Genomic DNA, 10,134 nt, shown 5'->3' with positions numbered 1-10,134 from the left:
AGTTTGGAATTTGTTCAGCTAGTTTTTGATCTTGTTTTGGTTCAGTATTTCCTTACCATGCTCCATTTCCTCCATTTTGGAATGGTAATGTATATCCTGTGCCATTTATATGCTGAAAGCACGTGATCTTCTTTTTTATTTTGATTTTACAGGGGATTACAGTTAAGGAATTGCATGAATCTCAGAAGACACTTTGAACTTGTAAACAAGTTTGAGGCTGTTATAGACTTTGGGAACTTTTGTTACTGTTTTTGTTTGTTTGTTTGTTTGTTTGTTTTATTTTGTTTTACATTCCCAAGACAGGTTTCTCTTGGTAGCCTCGGCTGTCCTGAAACTCTCTGTAGACCAGGCTGGCCCAGACTCACAGAAATCCACCTGCCTCTGCCTCCTGGGTGCTGGGATTAAAAGTGTGCACCACTACTACCTAGCTTGTTGCTATTTGGGGTTTTGTTTTGTTTTGTCATTTTGTTTCCATGTGGGGACTTTTGAAATTGGACTGAATGCATTTCCACATTATGTTATGGCTACACACATATGGGGGCAGGGAGTGGAGCGTGGTGGCTTGAGGAAGAATGTCCCCCACAGACTCATGAGTTTAAATGCTTGGCCCATAGAGAAGTATAGCCTTGTTGGAGTGGGCATGGCCTTGCTGGAGGAGATGTGTCACTGTGGGGATAGGCTTTGAGGACTCAGAAGCCCAAGTCAGTCTCCTGCTGCTTGGGGATCAAGATGTAGAACTCTGAGCTCCTTCTCATGCACCATGTCTACCTGCATGCTGCCATGCTTCCCACCGTGAAGATAATGGACTAAACCTCTGAAGCTGTAAGCAAGTCCCAATGAAATGTTTTCCTTTATAAGAGTTGCCTTGGTCGTGGTGTCTTGTCACAGCAATAGAAACCCTAACTAAGATGTCTCTCTCCCTCCCCCTCTCTCCCTCCCTCCCTCTCCTCTGCCATACCAGCTGCCATGAGATGAATAGCTTTGTGCCAACACAATCTCCCACCATAACATTCTCACTCACCACAGCCCAGAAACAAAACAATGGACCCACATAATCACAGCTGGAAATCCCAGAAACTGTGAGCCAAAAGACCCTTTCTTCCTCCAGACTGGTTGTCTCCTGTATGGTGTCACAGCAACAGAGTAATAAAAATGTCAATCTAAAAAAAAATGTCAATCTAGATATTACCCTCATCATCTTTCCGTCTCTTACACAGTACATAGAATTTGTCAGCAAATCCTACTTTCTTTATCTTCATATGATATCCAAGATATGACTGCTTATTATTTAATGTCAGCTTGGTCCAAACAGTCATTTTTGCCTGTATTTTTGTAATTGGCTTATATCTATCCCCTCTATTAATATTTGTCAATTTCAGCATATCCTTCACAGAGTAGTCAGAAAATTCATAGTTTAATGTCTTCCCAGGGCTGGGGAAACTGTCGGCTACTCAAGCATAAAGATCTGTGTTAGAATCCCAGAACCTACATGAGCCAGATGCAGTCAGACTTATCTATAATTATACTGCTCCTATGACAGTATGGAAGATAAGAAAATCCCCAGAAGCTATAAAAAATGGTCAATGCACAACAGTTGACAATAACATCAATAATTGACAAAAATGTCAATAAAAGTTGACAATAACCCAAATAAACAACAAAAAGAGAATATTAGTTAAGCTAGTGTGTACCCACGTAATGACATGCTTTCTCTTACAAGAAAAAAGAAGAAGGAAAAGCAGATTGCAATGTAATATCCAAAGTATTTGATCAAAAAATCACCAATTTTAGGTCCTTTCACCTGGTCTTTGTCTTCTGATGTTTCTATTATGATCATAATCATAAATGTAGTGATAAGAAAGATAAATGTAATAATCATAAACTACAAAGAAGTCTTATTTTAACAAAATAAAGCATTTGTTTAATGTACTTTCATATAACCTTCAAAAATCATTGACTTAACTACGGCAAAAATGACTTCATAAACTTCAGGAAAATTATTAATAATTCCTTCTCATTTGAAGAAAAAATTAAGATGAAGAATTCCCTCTTAATCCTTGGATGTTTGTGGCTATTGGGTAAGAAAAATATATCAATAACACTATCATTTATCAAACACATACCCACTGCCTCATTAGGACCATCTGTTATTCTATGTATAAATTATCCTTCAAATTTCATTAATCAGACTCCATGTCTGAACATAAACACTGTAGAGTTTAAAAGCTTCCTGTGGAATTAAACCTTAAACAGAGCCATGCCCTCAACCCTCACCACTCTCCTTTTACCACTGCAGATGCTTGAGCTGAAAAAGTTCTATGTCCATCCACTGCCCAGGGAACCAAACATAGTATTACTGACTCTGAAAATGTCAAAGATTATGGCACAATTGGGCTTCAAGAGATAAAGGAAGTGAAATTTCAGTTCTTTAGAGATAACTATCTGAGACAAATCTAGAATGTACATTTTATATTTTTCTCCATTTCAACATCCAATTCTTGTATTGACTGGCATTAAGACAGCATTTTAACAGAAGAAATTCAAAGGAGATCCTAAAGATACAAAGGCTCCATTGCTGTTGACGTTCACAGGGCAAAGGTTAGAGTTCACCCTCATGACCTCACCTAACCTAACCACTTCACAAAGTGCCTACCTCTCCACACCATCCTCTGGAAGTGTGGATTAGGGCTTCACCATATGACTCTGAAGAAAGGATGACATATCACACAGTCCCTAACACCATATAAGCTTGCACAAGAATTAAATTGGATAACGTATATAATCCAGGACTTGATTAACACAAGGTCTCACAGTGGGTTATGGGAGGACATGAACTGCTGGGGGGTGTGCCAAGAAAATAGTGAACTATAAGATGGAGACATGGGAATGGATCATTATATTCAGAGAATCACAGTTAAGATGAGCCAGGATGAAACATTTCATCAAAGGACATAAATGAGAATTGAAAATAACCCTAGATTTCCTTGGGTGTGATGTTTCAGGCAATTACTAGCCTTTATGCTCTCTGGAAATGCCACTCATTTCTAGAAGACCAATCTCGGTACTCAAAGAGCAGCCAGCAATCATAAAAGGGGAAATTACTTCGGCAGTTCATTCAGAGCATGTCCCAAATATAATTGAGCAAAGGAGACTTCAGTATTCTCAAGGCAGAAGAGCAATGAAAACTCCACATCCAAAAAGATGCTATTAATACCTCAAGAGCACACTTCCAATGAGGCTATGCAGAGAACTATATTACAAAGAGGTACTTAAGCCTCCTTTTCATTAGCCCCACACTGAGAGATGCTAAATCCTTTTGCTTTCAAATTGACCCCTAGTGATTTGCAGTTCATTGGGGAAATGTCCTTTTTGGAAAGTATCTCTTTCAACCCATTCTGCTTTATTGTGCTATGATTACATTTGACAGAAAGATGCAGGAAACAGATGTCAGTGCTACCTTTCAGGTAAGTGAGGTACAAGAAAGACAAGTAAATGTATCATTAGTAAATCAATGTTATTTGTTGGTGCATTGACCTAGTAATGGTCTATATCCCTGATAAAGTACTAAATGTTCACCAACCAACTACAAGAGTACCCAAGAAATATTAGGAGTACAGTACAGCATCAACCCACACAAACTAACTCAGAATTTTTGTTAACAAGATCCCTTGGCTAGTCACATATGCTTGAATATTTGGGGTATACTATTATAGTATTTTTATTGTCACTTAAACTTCTTCTCAGTATATTCTCCTTACCCTCCAACACACAAATTCATTAAGACTGTATTCAGCTCAGTTCCAAAGGTTAGTGCTTCAAAGAAATTAGTAGTTGCATTTTTTTCTAGCACAATAAGGGATCAGCAGTTAATGCAGAGCTCAGAGCTCAGAGCTCCAATCCCAACATTAACTCAAATTTACTCCATCTTTGTGCCCCGGTGTTCAAGTTTGGTCATAAAATGTTCCCCACAGGCTACTGAATTTGAACACTTTATTCTAGGTATTTCTCTCTCTCTCTCTCTCTCTCTCTCTCTCTCTCTCTCTCTCTCTCTCTCTCTCTCTCTCTCTCGTGTGTGTGTGTGTGTGTGTGTGTGTGTGTGTGTGTGTGTGTGTTTCCTTCTTGCCCTTAAGATACGAGGAAATAAGAAATCCCAGGTACCATGAGGAGTCAGCAGAGCCCAGCACACTGAGCCTAGGCAGGTCCAAGCCCCTTCCCACTGCACCAAGGCTGTGGTGTGGGAATTCGGGGTGGCTTGGGAAAGAGGGCTAGGGGTGGGAGGAGGGAGGAGGAGGAATCTGTGGATAGTATGTGGAGTGAGTAGAAAATTCCTTAATAAAGAAAAATGAAAAAAAAGAAACTTCCAAAAAATAAATAGAATAAATAAAAAACAAGCAGTATATTGAACATTATCCAAATTTTAAAAAAAGAAAAGAAATCCCAGCTACATACTCCTGTCACTGTGGAACTACTTGCCACCGTGTCTTCTCCTCCACTAAATTCATGAGTCAAAATAAATTGTCTTTCCCTCAAGTTGTTTCTTATCAGGTAGGTATTTGGCAACATAATGCAAAAAAAAAAAAAAAAAAAAAAAAAGGCAGACAGAAAATTGGTGATGAGAAGTCCTTGCCTTTGCTGTGAGAAACCTGGCCTTGTGATATGAAAGTCTTTGGAACAGGTTTGTTGCAAAACATGCAAGAGTTTGGAGCTCTGGGCTAGTATATATATGCAGCTAACTGGGAAGCTCTCACAGAAATGAGGAAAGCCAGAATATTGATAGAAATATGGACAAGAAAGTCTCTGCTCACAAGGTTTCAGACCATTTGCTTTAAATTCTAGCAAAAAAAAAAAAATCTGTCTACATTCTGCCTGTGTCATGAAAGCTGAGTGAGTGCATTTAAAAGTAATTGATCATTTGTGCAGCAGGAGAAATTTGAGGACAAAGTGTAACATTCAGGCTGTAGTGCAGTTATTGCTTACTACATTTGTCCAGATTTACAGTGAAAAGGGGTGTAAAATGTAAACAAAGATGTGAAAAATGGGCAGCTTGGTGAGGAAAGGAATGTGAACACATTAAAGTTGCAGGCAGAAATCAGCCGTGTGGTACCAGTAAAACAGAACCTTGACCTTGGCAGGTGGACAATAACAAAAGTAGCTTTAGCATGAGCTCAAGATCTCACTCATTACAAGCTCCGGGATTTTGCAGTAAAAAATCTGTTGGAAAGAAAGTCCCAAAAAAAAAAAAACCACAGAATATTTGTGGTATGGTTCTTGAAAATGGATGCCTAAGGAAGCATTTTCTCAGGCTCAGCCACAGAAACACATGGAGATTAGCATAGTTTGGGTTCGTTCAGGACTAGGCTACATCTCTGGCTGGCAGAACTTAGCTTCATCGATCCAGTACTAGTTCTGCAAGCATGCAGGACAAAGAGGGTCATGTAAGCTTTGACCAATGTTTGAGACAATCGCTGAAGGTGGATGCTGTGTAGCAGTCAGATTCCTTACACGAAGCTCCTGCAAGGGCTGTGCCTTCAGCTAGGAAGAGGAAACTTACATCCAGTAAGTTTCCTCCAAACATTGAAGACACCAGAAACATGAGGTGCTTGCCAGCAAAAGCTTCAGGCCTTGAGTAGAGCCAGCCCAAAACAGAGTCCACTCATGAAACAGAGAACAAATCTGAAAGGAGGGAACTGCTTATGTCTGTTGGTGCCCAGAAAATGTCACAGAGAGCCCCATAGGCTGCTTGACACTACAGGGTTTGGTATTCGCACTGCTTGGTTTCACTTTGGTTAAGGCCTGTCTTCCCTGGCTATCCTCCTGTTCCCCCATTTTTAATGGAAAAGTGGACTTTGTGCTATTATATATTTGAGGTACATAACTTCTTCTTGTTTTGTTATTGTTGCTTTGGGTTATTGTGTTTTTGTTTGTTTTTATTTCTAGAGATCTTCAAATTTATTTCATCCAACCCTAAAAGCAAAACAGTGTAACAGTTGAGGAGATTGGTGTGAAATATTTGGGGTTTTGTTTTATATATGTGTGTGTACATGCATATACATACATATATCAAAATTCTCTATTGATTCTTTGGGAATTTCACATCATGAACCTTAATCCCACTCTCCTCCTAGTCCCTCCGTATCTGCCCCTCACTCCTATAGCATCCTCCCAAAAGAAACCCCCCCAAAAAAAATTAATTCAAAACGAAACAAAAAAATCACCTGTCTCCTCCTTCTTTCCCATCTCTCCACACCCCTTTATTTGTATTAGTGGCACTGAGAGCTGCAGTGTGTCACGCAGTACACCCTTTGTCTAATCAGCCCCACCCACAAATGTCCACTTCAGTGAGTCATTGGTCTAGTTCAAGGCCTCTGGCACACCATCATCACTGGACCCTCACCCAAACCTCTCATATGTCCTGCTGTTGACCTGAGTAATGGGAGTCCTGTGGCTATTCCTGTGCCACTGGGGCCAGTTCTCTCACATCCTCGGTGAGGGGCAAGACCATCTCTCCCAAGTACAGGGCCCAGCTCTCTCCACTGTCCTGCTGCAGTGTCCATTGCGGTGGGAGAGCTTAGCAAAGCCCTCAGATTTCAACAAATATGGTTCCTATGGCCCCTGTGGTAACACAGGCCACGAACCTAGATATGTAGCAGCTCAGGCCCAGATGTCACCATGGCCCCAGGTGGCAGCAACAGTCTTCAGACACCAACATGACCACAGGTGGTGGCTCAGAGCCTGGGCATCCTTGTGGCAACATGGGTCATGGATATCAACAGAGACCCAGGCTTCAGTAGGACTATGGACCCAGACATCGCTCTTGGCTACAGCCTGGGCCCAGATCTCACCTTGACCCTGGAAGGCAAGCAAGCCACCCACATCCCATCTACATCAACCCCTTCCTCACCACATTTGCTTCTCCAGTTCTGCCTCTTTCCACAGGACGTGAACCATTCTGTATCTCTTTCTCTCCCATTTCTCCATCATATATTTGCTCACCATAATGGCACCTACCTGCCTGATCCATATGGTGACAGGCCTGTGGATGCCTTCAGCCAGTCTAGACTATGACTTCTTGTTGTTTTGTTATTGTTGCTACGGATCATTTGTGTGTTTGTTTACAAAGGCTTATAACAAAGATTTTGTCTTGAATCTCAAAAAATATGTTGGACTTTGGACTCTGTGTGTGTGTTCCTAGAGATTGAATTTAGGAGCTTGCGCATATTAGGCAAGTGTTCTACCACTGAGCTCTGTGCTTTGGACTTTTGAGCACCATTGGAGCTACAAGACTGAGGGAGCTTTTGAAGTTGGACTGAATGCACTTGCATCATGAGTTCTCTGTAAGCTTATGGAGGCAAAGGTAGAATGTTATAGTCCAGATATCAAATTTCCACCATAGGCTCCTGTGTTTGGACATTTTTACTCCATTGGTTGGGGTTATTGGGGGGGTGGGTTGAGGAGAGACGGTTCAGCAGGAAGAAGTCACTGGTTAGTGGGGATAGCCTTATAGTTTATTGTCTGGACCCACTTCCTCTCTTTCTCTATGGCTACTTCTTATTCTACCAAGATATAATTTTGTAAAGAGTCCCAGTGGTATTCTCCTGTTGCCATGGATACACCTGTTCCATTTCCTTTCCATCACTGTGGATCATGTCCTCTCAAACTATGAACCAAAATAAATCTTTCCTACCTCAGATTGCTTCATGCCAGACATTTGATCACAATCACACAATATACTAACTAATAATAAAATAACTAATATACTTACAAATTTGTAGTATACATTTATTATGTTGTAGATGAAAAAGGAAAATGCTACTCACCTCTTGGTTCCAGGTGAAATAAGGAAAAAGGGGAATCAGTTTTTCCTGGCTCTCTAGAAGTTGCTCTGAAAGCCTCACCCAAGAGACTGACTTTGATCTCATTTACCCAGAGACATCAGACATTCAGTGATCCACACCAAACAAATACATCTTATCTGATAGGCTCACAACCAAAAAGAAAAAGAACTGAGTTTTGGCAAGTTAATAAATAAGAATGACTACCACAACAGTGACTGTACTCTTCATAGTAGACAGAATTCAATTTATATGGCAAAGGAAAGTCCTTCTGAAAATCTAAGTATTCTTTAGAACAATAACTCTCATACTCACCAAATAATATAGTCAGTCTTCTTGTTGAGAACACAGGAGCATATCTTCATGACCATTAAGATAGATATAAAGTTCTTAAAGAAGCTACCATAAATTCTGACCATAAAAAAATACTGATATCTAGGTTTTAGTAAACAGAATAATAGCTTCCCCACCCCAATATCTACATGTGCATCTCCCAAATTCAATGACTGTATTAGTGTATATTCTATAGATAGTGTATGCTCTATAGTATATGGCTTATATATATTTTGTATATAACATTAATATATTGTATATAGTATAATTTTATATAATTTATATAAATTTATATAATTTATATATAACTGCTAAATTATATAAAATATATATTAAATTATGTGTAATATAATATAATTATATAAAGCAAACATATCAATAATAAAGTGAAAAACACTTACATGTAAGATATTGGCAAGGACATCGTATAAATGAAATGCTCAAGTATTAACAGCAGAGTATAAAGAGACCACTTTGTTAAAACCCACTAAAGCTATATATATATTCATATATACTAGTGTTGCTGGAGGGCTTCTCTCCAGCTTCCTCCAAGCCCCACAGTCCCACAATCCACTTATAAAATAATCACTCAGACGCTTATAATACTTATAAACTGTATGGCCATGGCAGGCTTCTTGTTAACTGTTCTTTTATCTTAAATTAACCCATTTTTATAAATCTATACCTTGCCACGTGGCTGGTGGCTTACCAGCATCTTTACATGCTGCTTGTCCTGGTGGTGGCTGCAGTGTCTCTCCCTCCTTCTTCCTGTTTCCCCAATTCTCCTCTCTGCTTGTCCCGCCTATACTTCCTGCCTGGTCACTGGCCATCATTGTTTTATTTATATAGAGTGATATCCACAGCACTTCCCCTTTTCTTCTTTTTTTAAAAAGGAAGGTTTTAATTTTAACATAGTAAAGTTACATATAACAAAACAATTATCAAGCAAGAATTACAGTTACAATATTAAAGAAGATGTCCTATCTATCTTATATTTGTGAGTTTAAGGTTTTATATCTAACTTATCTTTTATCATAAATGAGGAAATTACAACTATCTAGTCTTTAACCACATCAAAGACCTGAGAAGGAACATAATGGTACCTGAGAAATGGTAGATGGATGCAAGCAACTTTCGGGAATCTTGCAAGAGTAGACCAAGACAACTGGCAGCCTGGACAGTCACCTAATATTTCTCAGCATTGTTGGTGCATTCAAAGTGGCTACAGGCCTAGAGTATATGACAGACCATTTTTATAAGCAGGAATTCTGAAAGACCATCTTACCCTGTCTTGGCAGAGTACTGTGGTCGCTTTCCTTGTGTCCCGCTTGTCCAAAAAGGACAGCATTGTATTCGTACTGTCAGCAGTCAAGGCAAGGGCAGTTCTTTGCCCAGTAGGCTATTTTGTGCCAAGAAGACAAACTTCCAAATGGAAATGTCTTAGAAGCCCAACATTCTCTCTGGATCAAATTGGTGCAGCCAGGAGCAATTGTGTCTCATGTCAACAGAATTCTAAGTCATTTAAATGCCATATTCTCTAGGTCTATGAAATGTTTGAAGATTACCTATCTATCTGAAATATATTTATGTATACCTAGAAGACTTAACTAACTAACATGGCTACAAATATGATTATCATAGATGACTATTAATCTATTTTTAATTATCCATTACAATTGTAAATGAGTTACATAAACATAATACCTCAAACAAGAATAGAAGTATATATATATACAGTATAACAAAATTAACTTCAAGTTTGTATCAATGAACTAAAATTTACACCAATGTAAAACATTTTAAACATAAACTAAAATCTATACCAATGTAAAACATTTTAAACAAGTTGTTCTTTAAAAGTAGGTTCATTAATCTACCCTTTTATCTTATCATCTCTATATCATCCTATATATCTATATCATATCCCCTTTTCTTTTTTAGAAAGAGATCACATTTATAATCAACCTGT

This window comes from Peromyscus leucopus, chromosome 12 (genome assembly GCF_004664715.2).
Source record: "Peromyscus leucopus breed LL Stock chromosome 12, UCI_PerLeu_2.1, whole genome shotgun sequence".
NCBI lineage: Eukaryota > Metazoa > Chordata > Mammalia > Rodentia > Cricetidae > Peromyscus > Peromyscus leucopus.
Note: the sequence above shows the minus strand (reverse complement) of the source record.